Below are 17,379 nucleotides of genomic sequence, written 5' to 3'. Positions count from 1 at the left end.
ATGCAAATTCAGAAATTAAGTGTTTTTTTTTTTTTTTTTTACCTTGAGCAGGCTAAGGCTTCCCTGTTAATTAAAGAGCTGCACTCCAGCTCTCTAGTCATAAAGGGACAGCAGCCAACCGCTGTGGGCTGAATTTGGGGCTGCCTTTGAGTCAACCTGAGCTGATGTGTTTTCTGGAATGACTTTTTTGCTTTTAAAGTCGATCTGCAGGAATCGGCCTCATCAGCTGTGTGTGTTGAGAGGTGGGGACGGGGGAGGGATGTGTCAGACTCTGAGCGTGGACCAGAACTGCGCCTAGAGACTTTCAGTGAAAGCAGAGGAGAGATTTCCAAAGGTTGTATTTTCCTTCTGGTTGGAGCCTCTCATCCACATTGTGGTAAGTGGGTCAGCTCTGGTTCACTTTTCCTTTTAGAAGAACAGGAGAAATCCATGCAGAATTAACTCTGAATTTTCCACGAGTGAATTTAAGTTCCCTTGTTTTAACTTTAAAATGTGCATATGTCAGTATCAAAACCTTTTTCTTTGCTCTGGTTTTTGTTTTTGCTTTCTGATAGCTAGATTCAGCTCAGTCTAATTCAATCATTCTCTTTAAAATTTTAACTCTAATTAAAGCTAAAAAAAGTCCCAATTCTGAAAGTCTTCGTGAGTGAAGAGGAAATATTGAAAAGTTTTGAAAAACAGACAGAAAAGTGATTTTCTCAGGTAGAAATGTTTTAGCAAAATCTTGTGTACAATTTAAGATTGAAGGTTATAATAGAAAATAGTATTTTTTCTTATTCAAGAGCACATACACATACATTTTAAATGCGTGTATGGTATGTGTCATACAATTAAAACTGACACCATTTTTTACAATATGTGATGTGTTTTGTGTATATCATATTTTCACAAAGCATAACGTACTTTTGGTAGAAACAGTGTTTGTGTGAATTTTTCAGCGTTGACAATATTTTTTTACAAAGCAATTGCTACCATTTGATAGAAGAAATAAAACCTAGTGTTCGATCAGCAGGGTGACTAAGATTACAATAATCTGTATGTTTCAGAAAAGGAGAGAATAATTCAAATATTTCTAGCATAGAGAAAAGACAAATACTTAAATTGATGGATCCCAAGTACAGTGATTTGATTTGTAAAAATTAAATGAATGTATTAAATTATCACATGTACCCTGAAACTATATATACCTGTTATGCATCAATAAAAATTTTGTCAGTTAAAAAATAATAGCCATCATTTATGAATGCTTCCTTTATTCAGATATTAATTCTTTATATGCATTATTTCACTACATGCTTACAACAAACTCATGTGTTAGACATTTTTGTTACTCTCTTAAGATATATATTTATAGCAAAGTGATAACTACACGTGGTTAAAATAAACCAAATGATACTGAAGGTTCATAAGGAAAACCTACAATCTCTTTGCCCCATAACTATTCTTACCTAGTTTTGCACCCCAGAGCAAAACATTTAACTATTTATGTCTTTAGATTTGGAAGGATTTACCTCCAGATTCCTAAATAATATGGCAAGTCTGCAATTTTTTTTTTTTGATACTGTCTTATTGATATCCTGCTATTATGGATAGGGATTCAGCTCATCCTACACCACTCTCCATCTCCTATCACCCCATTGTGTTTAATATATACACGTAACTTAGTTTTTCTCCTGTCGGTCACGTTGGTAACTTCAAAACCCTTAAGCCTGTATTTATTGTTCTATCAGCTATAGACAGTATTTCTCAACTCATTTTATAAAATGCAATTGGTAGTTCTTCTGCCCTCTCCTGCCCTGCCATTCCCCTCTACTTTCCAATTTTGATCAGCCATGGCTTGCTTTTGGTCAGTTTGAAACATACAAAGTTGCTGATGTGTGATTACTGGTGGTTTCATGCAGTCATGGTCAAGGTAAAAACATTAGGTTGTGTTTCATAACCATTGTAAGGCCTTCTATATCTGTGGGATGGTTTCAAGATGGAAAACCAATTCATATTATTTATAATATTGTAACTCTATGTTTGTGTTTATAAACAGGGATACATAATAGAAAAGATAACTTTTCCTTCTTTACCAGCTCTTATTGCAAGTGAGAAGTTGCCTTAGAATAATTATCCTATTGAATAGTCCACCATTCCCTATCCCTGACTGCTCCACTGCTGAAAATACCATTAGTACCCAAAAGGTGAATCACCAGCACCTTGGAGATAGCTGCTTTAGTGAGACATATGGGAAAGGGGTCAGAGATCGGCATCAGCATTACTTTCATTTGTTTATTCTGCAAATATTTATTCAGCACCTGCCATGAGCCAGCGATTGTGCAACAGGGCACAGAATGAATCACACAGCAAATCTGATTCCTGCCTTCAAGTTGCTGACACTCTAGTGGTAGTAATTTGCATATGGCTTTCCACAAATAAACATTGGAGTGATGGGGAGAGAGAGAGACAGACAGACAGACAGACAGACAGACAATACTAAACTTCTCACCTCTAGTACAGAAATAGTAAAATTCTTATTTGTATTAAGTGATCTGAAAGATTTTATTTTATTTTATTTTTTATTATACTTTAAGTTCTAGGGTACATGTGCACAACGTGCAGGTTTGTTACATATGTATACTTGTGCCATGTTGGTGTGCTGCACCCATCAACTCGTCAGCACCCATCAACTCATCATTTACATCAGGTATAACTCCCAATGCCATCCCTCCCCTCTCCCCGCTCCCCATAACAGGCCCCAGTGTGTGATGGTCCCTTTCCAGAGTCCAAGTGATCTCATTGTTCAATTCCCACCTATGAGTGAGAACATGCGCTGTTTGGTTTTCTGTTCTTGCGATAGTTTGCTGAGAATGATGGTTTTCAGCTGCATCCATGTCCCTACAAAGGACATGAACTCATCCTTTTTTATGGCTGCATAGTATTCCATAGTGTATATGTGCCACATTTTCTTAATCAAGTCTGTCACTGATGGACATTTGGTTGATTCCAAGTCTTTGCTATTGTGAATAGTGCTGCAATAAACATACATGTGCATGTTTATTTCCATATTTTTAAGAATTAAACCTCAAATTCAAAAAACAAACCAAAAGTGAATTGTCTTTCCATGGTAGGACAATATTTTAAAAGGTTGTTATTCAAGTGATAGGTTGAGACTTTTTGTTTTGTTTGTTTTTTTGCTGCTACTGACAATTATGAGTTGAAAGTGTCCACTTTCTGTTACTGGACTTGCTACTTCATAGAAAACCATGGTTTCAATGATGAAATAGGCAGCAATGAATAAGTGTGTGTTGAATTCTTATGTGATTTGCAAAGATAGGTATGATCTCCTCTTGCACCATTTTTATTCATTGGAACATAAAACTGCTTTGATTGGGATCGAGTGCGAGAAATCCATGTGTATGAACAACTGGAATGCTGAACAAAATTACCTGGGTTTATTTCTGCTTCTGTAGGTATTCTTTTCTTAAATACCTTGGAAAAACAAGGGTTGTGTTCACTCTCGGCTGTTGCTTTGTAATTCAAGTACCAGTCATAGGTCACAGTCTGCTTATAGCTAAGAAGGATATGTACCACACAGAAGTGTGTCTGGATCATAGCACTCCGTCCGTGTGTTTGGAATTTGGAATCAGTGACGAAGTAGAGCTATCCCAAATGCATAAAAAAAATCAAATGCCCACTGGGAGGTTTCTGTGAATTCCTAGGGAGCTAAAAATTTTTAAGTTTCCTTTTGGCTCTAAATTACTCCTCCACCAATTACTATAATTTTCTGTTTGTCTCACAAAACTCACATGCTTTCCCAGTTTTGGGTTGAGAGAGTTTGGACATGAAATGAGGTCCTTTCTTTGTACCCTTGTACAGGCATGGAAAGAAAAGTAAACAACAGAAAATCCATTCACAAAGGCCACTTGTGAGCATAGCAGACTTTATGCAAAGTTTAGGAAAATTTTCTTCAATTCCATGTCCAGTAATTTGGCCCTCCATTTGCACAGTCATCCATTGTATTTTCAGACACACCCCCAGGTCTTATTTGTACAAACACAATTATTCAGCTGAAAAAAGTCAGCAGTACTTCTCTAATTACTCCTATTTACCCTAATCCTTGACTTTTTAAGATTACATTTTCTTGGACTCTGATTCTGATGCAAAACTTTTGCCAACATTGCCCCGAGAGAGTGTAAGGGTAGGGGAAATTTGATCAACAAAGATTGTTCAAGAGTTTCTGATTATGTCAGACAAAACTGCGTTTGCACTTTGGCTCTGATATTTACTGATCACTGGCATTGATTAATTTGCTGAACTTCTCTCTAAGCTGCAGCCTTCTTGTATGAAATGTGGGTAATTATAACATTTTACCTACCACATAGAGCTGTGAGCATTGAAATAACACAGTGCATCAAAGGTGCTTAGCATAGTGTCCAGTACCTGGTAAGAAGCCAGTAACTTTCCTTTGTTAACATTGTATTTATTAATGCTGCTACTGTTGACCCTTATACATTCAGAAGACTTTGGGTTCCATCAATCATCTTTAGAAATTTTTACTACTATAGAATTTACTACATATAAAAATAGTTCCCTAGGAGAGAAACAAAACTAAAAAACAAAAGGTAAATGGTGGGGAAACCATACCCTAGAGCTAGTGTCATGACTGAACTATTTCACTTTCTCTTAGAAATTCTAGGACTTTGAAGTGAAAATACTTTGAAACTTAGCAACCATGGTATGAACAAGAACACTGTTTTTTCTTTCATTTTATGGTTGCTTTTGCAAAATTTAGTAAATGTATCCCATAACAGACCTGTTAGTGATAACAGTCTTGCCTTAAATGCTAACCATTTATTTATTTTACTATGGTGTTTTAAAAGTAAATAAGCTTTTTCAACTTTATATTTTCCAGCAGATCTTATTGAAAATGGGCTTATTTTTATGCCACTTTTCCTCATGAAGATTTTTTTTTTAATTTTACAGAAAGAAATATGAAGAGAGAGAGAAAAAAGTAATCCCAGGTCCTTTATACTTGAGGGCTTCTTGTGTGGCTTTGAACCCAGCAGGTAGAGTGTTCTGACCCATATAAAAGCCTTACAAAGGGACCACATTTTTTGCAAGGTGGACAGAGATCACTGTGAATGTGTGCTTCATTCAATGCATCGTTTCCCTTTGCAGATGTGTGTCCCATGGAGCACCGCAACTGAATTTTAAGCTTTTAAAAGTAACATCTCGTATTTGAAGAATTTGGACTGTGTTGTGACAAAGTGGAAAATTAGAGAGCTTCCTGAAACCTGTTAGAGAATTTCCTGTTATTTATTTTAACTGTACACCACCAGCAGAGTGATTATTTGAACTTTCAGTAGGTTCCATGCCAATAGATATTTTAAAAAAATGAGAAGGAACATAATTTTAAATCACATATATATATTTATATAAAAATTATATGCAGAGGAAACAAAGGGGAAAACCAAATTAATTATTCTCTACTTAAAGAACTATAAATTATATGATCATCTGAAACTCAGATTGTGGACTAGACAGTTTGTTTCTTTTTAAATATGACAACATAGTAATTTTTTTTTTCAAGTGTCAAGATGATTCTAAATTCTTCCATGCAGAGTATTTGAGGAGGCTGTGTCCAGAGAAGTTATAAGATAATCCTAGGGACCCAGAGGCTATGCACATTCACCTGCATCCCAGACCTTTGTGCCAACATCCAATCCCACCCTGAGCGTAGTCCTTCATATTTCTAGTCCTTGTATTTAGAATAAGGCAAGGTAGGCAGTGGGTGAACACTGCTGAGTGTTTGGTTATGTGACCTTTATGTTGTCTTGAGGCAGTTTACCAAGACATTCAGGAGCCTACAACATCTCCTCAGGCCTCTCAAATTGGGAGAGTATGACTTTGAAATTGGTGCTCTTGATTCTTTCAACCTGCTGTTGACTGAATGTTTGTGACTCAACCAAATTCATATGTTGAACTGAAACTCCCAATGTGGTCACATTAGGAGGTTGGGCCATTGGGAGGTGAGGAAGTCATAATGGTGGGGCCATCATGATGAGATTAGTGCCCTTATAAGAAGACATACTAGAGTTTTTTCTCTCTCTCATTGTTATGTGAGGATATGATGAAAAAACAGCCAAGGAAGAATTCCATCACTGGACACCAGGCCTGCGTGTGCCTTCATCCCAGACTTTCCAGCCTCACAACTCTGAGAAGTACATGTTTGTGATTTAAGCCATGTGGCCTCAGGCATTCTCTTTTAGGCCCCTGACTGGACTGAGGCACCACCCACACAGGCATACAGCATTTCATCAGTTTTTATAAGATGTAGACCTCTTGCACTTTTGGTTCTTTGTAGGCTATTTTCCCTTTCCTTAACTCTTGCCTCTCTGATGCATTCTTTGCTAGTCATCTTCTATATAATTGTGATTTTAAAAGAATATATGTAGATTCTTAAGATATTGGTAGGAGTTTTGAAGTGTTTTGACAGTAATTTAATTTCTTCTTCCAAGGGAATTTTTTGAAAACCAACACAGTCATAGAATATGTCACTAATAAATGAAAACATTAAACTATAACCAAATATGGGAAAAAATTCACGTTATGTTGCAACTATGGCCTAGAGCCTTGCTTTTGAGAAATCAATCTGTCTTGACTTTGAAATATTAAATAAAGGCTACGTTGGAAGTAGGTGGTTTGGTCCTGCAATTTTCTGGACAATACTGAGGAATATTTTCACTCCATAAAATAGTTCAATATTTGTAGAAGAATCTTCATTTTTAAACTACCACCAGTGGAATCCATTTTCCATCTCTACTCCTGCAGTTTTCTCTCATTGACTAAAAAGTTTCTACTGAATTTAGAAGCAAAACTAGAGAAAATATAACACTTGCTGTGAAGTAGTGGAATAGATATGGAAAAGCATATCCTAAATTGAGGGAACATTCCTGGAGAAAGAACCTGGAAAAATGTCCAGTTTCCATTTAAGCTCTGGTTAAGCAGTATGTGGTTTGAAAGTGAAAAAATGAGCCTATTGAAAAGTATGTAATAAGTGAATATTTTGACTCAAAATCTAAAATGAATTGTAAAGGATTTGCTCTTTGTTTTAAAAAATATATTCCAAGGGAATATTTTGAGATATCATGAAACACATATCTCACCTAAAAACCAACTGAGAATTAGATTTGATGTGTGTCATGATTGTGTTGGGGATAAAGGGACAGAGGAAACAGCCAGTTTTGCTAATTAGGAAAATCCTGGACACATTGACATCATCTTACAATGTTTTGATCCATCTTGGAGGCATTAAATTGACTACTTTTCCTAATAGAGATAGTGCATGTGTTCTGAATTGTTAATTGGCTCTAAAATTAGTTATAGTTTATTTCTAAATTTAACCAAAGGTGGGAAAAAATTCATAGACTTAATCTGAAATATGTTATTCATCGATTTCATATACAACTTTGGTTTTTTATGATTTTAGATGTCAAATCTCTGAAATAATATTTATATTATCTAATGGTAATGTTTGATGTTTGGATAGGTCATTGTCTTTACATTTTAAATTTAAGCTAATTTTTTTGCTTTCAATTCATGTGATTAACTTCTTTGAATGAACTTATTAATTTTCTCTTACTTTGAGTTCATTTGAATGGCTTGCTTTATCACTTATAGCACTATCTATATTTTGCTATATTTAGCAGTTTGGTGGCTGTAACTGTACCAGGTTAAATGAACAAAGGCAGTTCAATACACTATCCTGTTACAGCTGACACATATGCTTATGCTATTTTCCTGTCTCTGAGTCAAGCCTTAATACATTACTCTTTTCCAAATCTTTTTTTTTCTTAAACACTAGTGATCCTAGATCAATAACAAATACATTCAATAGATATATTGAGTGCTTGTATCAGTGTGCTATTACACTGCTACAGATAAATAGCTGAGACCAGGTAATATATAAAGTAAGGTTTTATTGACTCACAGTTCTGCTTGGCTGGGGAGGCCTCAGGAAACTTACAATCATGGTGGATGGGGAAGCAAATACATCCTTCTTCACAAGGCAGCAGGCAAGAGAAATGCAAAGCAAAGGAGGAAGAGCCCCACCTAAAACCATCAGATCTCATAAGAACTCACTCACTCTTACAAGAACAGCATGGAGGAACTACCCCCATGATTAATCACCCCCCATGAGGTCCCTCCCCCAACAGTGGGAATTACAATTTGGATTGCAATTTAAGATGAGATTTGGGTGGGGATACAGAGCTAGACCATATATATCAGTGCCTATACTGTGTATAACCTAATGAGGCATACTAGGATATTTTGGTGAAAAAGACATCCCTGCACCAAGGAACTAAATCTGAAACTTCCTTTTGGGAAAGCCAGGCAAGGACTAAAATACTGACTTGTAATATTTGAAAAAAGAATGCTATAGTAAGACCAAGGAAATGAAGTAATGTTTAGAGAAGTATAGATGAAAATCATAGTGAGTGAATGTGGCCATTTATTGCAATGGTGATAGCACAAAAGAACTAGCAGAATGATCAAACCAAAGTTGAGATGCTAGTGGAGAAATTCTTGACAATACTAGCTCAAATATTAACATTGGAGTTGACTTGAATTATTTTGAATTATTAAATTATTAAATATAAAATATTAAATTATTTTGAATTATTAAAGTTATCTTTAATATATAAGTTCAGGTCCTGGATTCTGAACTTTTCTATCATAAATGTTAGTGTAATGCTTGATTTTTCTGATTTTGATGAATATTCCTTTAGCTGATTTTTATTTTATGGAAGGATCTTAAATAAGCACTTACCAACTTAATTGCAACTGTGTTTCTGTTTTCCTCACTACGTTGTCAGCCTTAGAGGGCAAGTACAATGTCTGTTTTTCCACTTGTATACCTCTGCACAGTTCATGGTAATAGGTATCATATTATTGAATAAATGGCTGGATGCATAGATGGATGGATGGACTGGTGGTTGTCTAGATGGATGAATGAATTTGGAATGCCCCAGCAGGATGATCCACTTTTGAAATATTCTATCCATGTGTAAACATTTCTACTTTTTCAGGAATTATCAGTGGAGTGTTCCATGGGAAACAAACCATATCTGGTAGTGGCAATGGGTTCTGATAATAAGCAAAGCCCTTGTATCCTTTTTCATAGTCCTGTATCACAGTTATATGCGTGTTCAGTTTTATATGATCATTTCTTAAAGGACTGACTCTTAGACATAATATAGACTCCTGTGAAGGAAGTATATTTGAAAGCTAAGTATAGCCATGAGTGCCAAAAATGTAATTACCTCTACTTTTAAGGAGCCCATCTTAGTAATCTATCTTTGTTTATCTTACAGGAATACTCATCATCTGATTTGCTCCATGTGAAAAAAAAAATCCCTTCCAATGTCCAAGTATCCTGCAATATTGTAGGGTATTGATATGGTCTGCCTCTGTATCCCCACACAAATCTCCTCTTGAATTGGAATCCAAATTGTAATTTGGATGAGGGTCCATGTGGGAAGGTTGGGTGAGGGTCCACGTGGGAAGTGATTGGATCATGGGGGTGGTTCCCCCATGCTGTTCTCGTGGTAGTGGGTGAGTTCTCATGAGATTGATGGTTTTATAAGGGGCTATTTCTCCTTCACTTTGCACTTTTCTCACATGCCATCATGTGAAGAAGGACTTGTTTGCTTCCGCTTCTGCCATGATGGTAAGTTTCCTGAGGCCTCCCCAGTCATGCAGAACTGTGAGTCAATTAAACCTCTTTCCTTTATGAATTTCCCAGTATGGGGTATTTCTTCATAGTATTGTGAAAATGAACTAATACAGTAAATTAGTACCAGGGTAGTGGGGCACTGCTATAAAGATACCTGAAAATGTGGAAGTGACTTTGGAACCGGGTAACAGGCAAAGATTGAAACAGTTGGGAGGGCTCAGAAAAATACTGGAAAATGTGGAAAAGTTTGGAACTTCCTGGAGACTAGCTGAATCATTCTGACTAAAATTCTGATAGTGATATGGAAAATGAAGTCCAGGCTGAGGTAGTCTCATGATGGAGATGAGGAACTTCTTGGGAACTGAAGTAAAAGTCACTCTTGCTATGCTTTAGCAAGGAGACTGATGGCATTTTTCCCCTGCCCTAGAGATCTGTGGAACTTAAACTTGAGAGAGATTATCTGAAATTGGCACTTATGTTTAAAAGGGAAGCAGAGCATAAAAGTTTGGAAAATTTGCAGCGTAATGATGTGATAGAAAAGAAAAATCAATTTTCTGGAGAGAAATTCAAGTCTTCTGCATAAATTTGCATATGTAATGAGGAGTCAAATATTAATCACCAAGACAATGGGGAATTTGTCTCCAAGTCATGTCAGAGACCTGCTCAGCCCCTCTCATTACAGGCCCAGAGGCCTAGGAGGCAAAAATGGCTTTCTGAGTCAGCCCCAGGGTCCCCTTACTCTGTGCAGTCTCAGGACATGGCAGCAGGTGTCTCAGCTGCTTCAGCTCCAGCCATGGGTAAAGACCAAGGTACAGTTCAGACCATTGTTTTAGAGGGTGGAAGTCTCAAGCCTTCCACATGATATTGGTCCACTGGGCACACGGAAGTCAAGAATTGAGGTTTGGGAACCTCCACTTAGATTTCAGAGGATGTATGGAAATGCCTGGATATCCAGGTAGAAGTCTCCTGCAGGGGTGGAGCCCTCATGGAGAACCTCTGCTAGGGCAGTGTGGAAGGGAAATACGGGGTTGGAGTCCCCACACAGAGTCCCCATTGGAGCACTGCCTAGTGCAGTTATGAGAAGAGGGCCACCATCCTCCAGACCCCAGAATGGTAGATACACTGACAGCTTGCACTGTACACCTGAAAAAGCAGCAGACAATGCCAGCCCATGAAAACAGGGAGGCGAAGGGGTGGAAGGAGCTGTACCCTGCAAAGCCATAGAGGTGGAACAGCCCAAGGCCATGGAAGCCTACCTCTTGTATTAGTGTGACCTGGATGTGAGACATGGAGTCAAAGGAGATTGTTTGAGAACTTTAAAATTTAATGATTGCCCCATTGGACTTTAGACTTTCATGGGGGCTCTAGCCCCTTTGTTTTGGCCAACTTCTTCCATTGGAACCGGTGTACTTACCCAATGCCTGTATCCCCATGGTATCTAGGAAGTAACTAACTTGCTTTTGGTTTTACAGGCTCATAGGAGGGAGGGTTTGCCTTGTCTTAGATGAGACTTTGGACTTGGACGTTTGGGTTAATGCTGGAAAGAGTTTAGACTTTGGGGAACTGTTGGGAAAGCATAATTGTGTTTTGAAACTTGAGAAATATGAGATTTTGGAGGAGCCAAGAGTGGAATCATATGGTCTGGCTTTGTGTCCTCACCCAAATCTTATCTTGAATTGTAACCTGGATTGTAATCCCTATGTGTTGGGGAAGGGGCCATGTGGGAGGTGACTAGATCATGGGGGTGGTTCCCCTACGCGTTTCTCATGACAGTGAGTGAGTTATGAGATCTGATGGTTTTATAAGGGGCTTTTCCTGCTTCTCTTAGCACTTCTCCTGTGCCATATGAAGAAGGACATGTTTCCTTCCCCTTCTGCCATCATTGTACCTTTCCTGAGGCCTCCCTAGCCATGTACAACTGTGTGTCAATTAAACCTCTTCCCTTTATAAATTACTAAGTCTTGGGTATGTCTTCATAGCAGCAGGAAAATAAACTAATACAATAAATAGCAAACTAATACATGTACTTGCTCCCAGACTCTTAGAAGGGTAGCGTTGGTATAGAAAGAATGGAACCCCCACACCTCCACTGCCTCTTGTGGAACTTTTTGGGACTGAACTCAGTGTGCTCACACTTTCTCCAAAGCCAGCCAATGACACCAGGGAGCTACGTACCTTGTCACCCTCTACTGTCCTTCCGGCTGCCATGCTTCTGCTAAACCTTAACTACTGGTTGTTCTCTTAGGGTTTCACCCCTCTCTTCTCTCTTGTTCCTGTTCTCTGATCTTACACTGCTCTCCCTCAGCTCAATCTCAGCATGTCTAGAAACTGCCCATTTTAAAAATAAGCAGTGTAAACATCATCAAGCTTCCCTTGATTTTCTCAGCTAGTCGGGATCTCTTTCCCACAGCACTTTGTAATTCTAACGATCGATAATTATCACTTTCAGTTTTGCAGATTTCTGGAAACTCTGATTTTAGTTTCTGTCACTGTTTTGGAAGCTTCACATGATCATTTTAGTTGTGCACATAGACCTAGGGCTGCATCTAAATGTGACCTTTACTGCATGCATCAGGGGCCTGTTATCCAGCCTTTGTAGCTCCTGGTGGCATGGCTTCTGCCTTTGCCCTGCTCCCCTGTAGCTATGTGGGTGTTTTCTTGGTTCCTCTACTAATAATTTGCCATTATATACGAGTGACCCATGCTGTACACTCTGCCCAGGCGCCTTCCCCAACTAGTGCTGATTCATCGTGCACACCTCGTCTAAAGCTTTCTCATCAGACCTAGCTGGAACCCTCCCTCGCACCCCCACAGCTAAATTCCACCATTCCTGTTCTTCTCTTTCATCTTAACCTATTCCTGACTTCTATAGTATTTTTCATAAATGCTATCTATATGTTAAACATAACAAATACACACATACATATATATACACACATATAAATACGTATATATCTATGCAGAAACAAATGTCTGAACCCACTTACCCAAATTTTTTTTTTTTTTTTTTTTTTTTGAGACAGAGTCTTGCTCTATTGCCCAGGCTAGAGTGTGGTGGCACGATCTCAGCTTACTGCAACCTCCGCCTCCTGGGTTAAACTGATTCTCCTGCCTCAGCCTCCTGAGCAGCTAGAATTACAGGAATGCACCACCACGCAAGGCTAATTTTTTGTGTTTTTAGTAGAGACGGGGTTTCACCATGTTGGCCAGTCTGGTCCCAGACTCCCAATCTCAGGTGATCCACCCACTTCAACCTCCCAAAGTGCAGGGATTACAGGTGTGAGCTACCCCACGATGATATTTTTGAAAGTATATCCTTGTAACCAAACTCAATGTAAAAAAATTTTTTAAATCTTTATTTCTTGAAGGACATTGAAAGGGACCCAATGTGTGACCCCAGCAACACTCTTCACAATCTCTCTTCCTCACTGCCTTATTTTCCATAGGCAGGTTCAGCACTTCTCACTGGCCCACAACTCAAGCCTCTCTGCAGGCCAGCCCAGGAAGCTATGGGGTCCCTGGAAGGTTCCTCCTCATTCTTCTCATGGCCTTCTCCTGTGCTTTCTCCCTGATCTGCCCAGCCCTTCTTCTTCTTCTGTATCACCCACAGCTGGGGCTGCAGCTTTTGCACTGGGGAAAAAGGGCTAGAAATGGGTGCAAAGTCAAAGGGGGATTCAGAAAAAGGGAAGATGGTGGGAGTGCTCTCAGGCCCCTGGGCCACCATGGTTCCTTAACACTTAGCCTTTCTCTAGATGGTGAGTCCCATGAGGGCAGGGCCCGGGTCTGTTCTGTTCACAGCACATACACCAGTGAGGTGTCTGGCCCCAAACAGGTGCTCAATGATATCAGCCAAGTGAATGAATGAAGGAACAATTTTGAAGTCATTAAGCTGATGAGTAAATGTAGTACTGAACGAAAGACACTAGAGGGAGATCAGAGAAGGACTTTAGCAACATGAGCACAGTAGAAGCCAAGATTTAGCTGTGTTTGACAGCATGGAAATTTCATTTCTGCTTCTTTGTCTTCAATTTAAAAAATTTAAAAAATAAAAGTAAATTAGATAGATAGATAGATTTATTTATTTATCTGAACTGAATCCGATCCAAATCCTTTCTGTTTTTAATATAGGTCATGATGGCCCTACCATTTGTAGAATAATGTTAAGGCTGTAGATAGACATTTTAAAAAGATACTTATTTGAGTAAAAGCCTCATGGAATGGCCCTGAATAAACAGATTGGCTAGAAGGAACACCACTAACAGTCATCTGAAAGGATGAATCATGGACACCTGAAAGAGCACTGGGGAGGAAAACACTGGGCCCGAAAGGAAATTGTCAGATCTTCCTGACAATTTCATAAAGTATATAGGAGAAACAAGAAATTATTTAGGAATAAACAGAATAAAGTTCATGTGAAGCTCTGGGACTGACTAACTGTTCCACCTGAAACAGGTATCCAGGCTTACTCTTTCTTCAGCCTTGACAATCACCTCCCTAGACGTTGTTTGTCCATCTCTAAAATGGACTAACGGTAGTACGGAGTTTGTAGGATGAGAATGTGGCAAGGATTAAAGGAGACAGCGCACATAAGGACTAACACAGGGACCAGACCAGCACACACATAGTCAGAATGTACTGTGCACGCTCCGTTGAGGCCTTTCTGTGAAATTGATTAAATTTACTAACATTTGCCTGCCTCAGCCGTTTCCTCTCTTGGGCTCTTTTTTAATGATTATGCTGCACTAGAAATTTTTTCTTCGACTGAACTTCAAAATATTTGGGACCTAGAGCGCTTTGTGGGCGAAGGTACTCTTCTCTTATTGTTGAAATCCTCCTGCATGTTGGTTCATCTGGAGAAACAGAAAGACAAGGGCCCCGCCCTGGTTTATAAAGAAGCATAGAGCACAGTGCTACTCTAAAATCATTTCAAATTGCATGCATAGGTGCTGATGGAAGCGTGCGATGTCGAAGTTATACAAGCATTTTAAGTTCAGCCATATTCATGCTGCCATTTATAGTAAATCCTCCTTCTTATATTTGCTTTATTCTTGGCTGCAGTATTGTTGGATCTGGCAGAGACTCTGATAAGCAAATGGCCAAGAGCTATCTTAACAAGGAAGAGGTGACCTTGAGGCAGAAGAGAGGAGGAGAGCTGAGAGAAACAAGTAGGTAGAATTGCAGAATGGTTAAAAAGAAAAAAAGGAGCTCTTGCCTTTACTTTCAGCTTGTCTGTATTAGTGCTCTTTTTCCTCTGGATAGATAAGTCTACCGGAAGTTCATTTACAGATGCTTCAGTAAAAAATTAAGTTGACTCATAGTAATAAAAGAGATGACAGGGAAGTCTTCAGTGGGTGCAAAAGCCATAATATTTTGAATGATGAATTCTTATATGAATTTAAAAATTAAAGATAGCCATTAGGTATCACATATATCATTTTGAAAATGATGTCGTGTATTCTGTCTAAATTTGAAAGAGGTGAGGTATCACCTCAAAGATTTGAGTCCATGTAATTTAGCTTTCCATAAGTAAGAGTAAATCAACATAAAATATAAAGGGACAACAGCATAGTAAGATCTTACAGCCTTTTAGTTTTAAAGACCTGGGTGGTGGACCTGGTCTATTGTTTTCAGTTGCGTTACATCACAATAAAAAGAAAAAAAAAAAAGGACCTTAAAAATGAATCCAATTAATCATTTAAAAAAATTCTAAATTGGAAGTCACACTGAAACAAATGAAAAAGGAATTAATTTGGAACTACTAGAAAAATAACATGTAGCCAGTATTGGATTCAGTTCAATTTCAAATCAGAACAACTTTTATGTTTTACCATCTGCCTCAGCAAGAGCCTTATAAAATTTGAACACTACAGTCTTTAGAGATTCACATATGAGGAAAGCTTTTTAAAGACCATTTGATGAATATAAAACCAGAATAAATAATGTTGGTGCTTGTCCATAAATAGAGTTAGTAATTAGTGATTACTGAAAAGATAAGTCACATCTGTCATATCATGGGCTCAGATATTCCATTTGAACTTCTGCCCTCTACACAGTCCCACAGTAGTCCAGTTAAATGGTCTTCTGACTCATGGTAGGTAAGCAAATTGAGACTCAGAGAAGACAAGCCAGGGGACTGTGTCCCTCCAAACTGTAAATTGGGAAAAAAAAAAAAAAAGGAATTGAAGCTATAGCTCTAAACTGTTGGATTTAGGCATAATACTTATTTTTAAAAACAGGCAAGAAGCATGAAACAGAAACAACTTCTTTCTGCAAAATGCTTGTGTTCTAGTTATGTATTGAGATGAGGTGGATAGAAGGCAGGTAATGTTCTGACAAAGTAGACTCTACTTTCTTCACATATGCATGCATGCATGCATGTGCATATTTGTGAGACTTGAATCACTTGTTAGCTTTACTTTATGGATAAGATATGAACATTTTATTTGCCCATTTAGTTGACTCTTCTGCAGCTCCTCTGGACATACACTGTAACATATGTGCCTTTTACAGTCCTGTGTCTTGCATGTTGCCTGCTTAATGAGTTAGTGAATGCTTAAGGAAAGGAATCTTCAACAAGGAAAAAGGGAAAAAAAGAGACAAGATGCTGATATTAGAAAAAAAGTGATAATATCATTGAATCAAGGTTTTACCGAAGCTAATCATTTTAAGAAAATATAAGATTCTACAGGAGGCAGGATGCTTGGGTGGTAGACGCTAATAAGACAGATCCAGCTACTGTCTACACAGTCTTGACAGAAATGCCTTCAGGTTTAAAAATTCTAAATCACTAACTGTTTATTGATTTAACATTTAACATGTGCCAGCTACTCTGACTGGGTTAAAATGTCAAACAAGATATGGTCCTTGCCCAAATGGAGTTCACAGGAAACACTCGAGGAAATAAATAAATGGATTATAAAGTGACAGATGCTGAGATAGTCCCAGCACTACACAAAGCAGGGCTCAGAGGAAGGAGCACCATCTATCAGGGTGGGGTTGGGAGGTGTAGTCTCTGACTTTTGACAACACATTCCCATTTCCTCCTTTCAGACTGTGAGAAATGTAACTCATCAAGAGTTATACCTAGTTTACGTTCTTGCTGCCCTGTTAGTAGAGCCTGCCTTCCCTGCTAAATGAGAAAATAAACCAAGAAAATTATTTCAAGAACTAGGTCTTGAAATTAAACCAGTATGCAACTTGGGGAGATGTAGCCAGGTTAAGGAGAAGGGGTCATTCCAACACAAAGACTCTGAAGCCAGAAATAGCACTTCATGTTTGAAGACGATATAGTGTTTAGGGAGTGGAGCTGAGATGAAAGAGACAAGAAGTAAAGCTAACTGAGCTTGTCAGATAAAGTTTATGGCTTGGAAAGATGGGATTGATTATGGTCACACTTTAAGGTCAAGAAAACAAATTGGGCACATTGTCTTAAGAGGGCTAAAGTTTAATTGAATTTGATTAAAATATAAAAAGGAATTGATTTTCGCATTTTCTGAATATGGTAGGGCTCATTTGTGTGTCTGGGAAATCTACATAATCTTTCTGGATTTGACATTCTGTCTGCCTGTAAAAACATTGGAAATATGTAAATGAGTGATTGTATCTAAATGTGTCCTCAATTCTGGATATGCTTAAGACATTCTAAAATTTATCTTTAC

The 17,379-nt window shown here is 38.2% G+C and overlaps 1 protein-coding gene across 1 annotated transcript in view; it reads left to right on the top strand.

Moving 5' to 3' along the window:
• The first annotated feature begins 294 nt into the window (after positions 1–294).
• Positions 295–17,379, top strand: part of MYO16 (myosin XVI) — a 655,611-nt gene continuing 638,526 nt past the window's right edge. Inside the window, exon 1 of the mRNA XM_011966244.1 lies at positions 295–376. The gene's annotated coding sequence lies outside the window, so the exon portion shown is untranslated. The remainder of the gene's footprint in view (positions 377–17,379) is intronic.

Source organism: Mandrillus leucophaeus, unplaced genomic scaffold (genome assembly GCF_000951045.1).
Source record: "Mandrillus leucophaeus isolate KB7577 unplaced genomic scaffold, Mleu.le_1.0 Scaffold750, whole genome shotgun sequence".
Lineage (NCBI taxonomy): Eukaryota > Metazoa > Chordata > Mammalia > Primates > Cercopithecidae > Mandrillus > Mandrillus leucophaeus.
The sequence above is the reverse complement of the archived record's forward strand: the minus strand, read 5'-3'. Positions and strand labels throughout refer to the sequence as shown.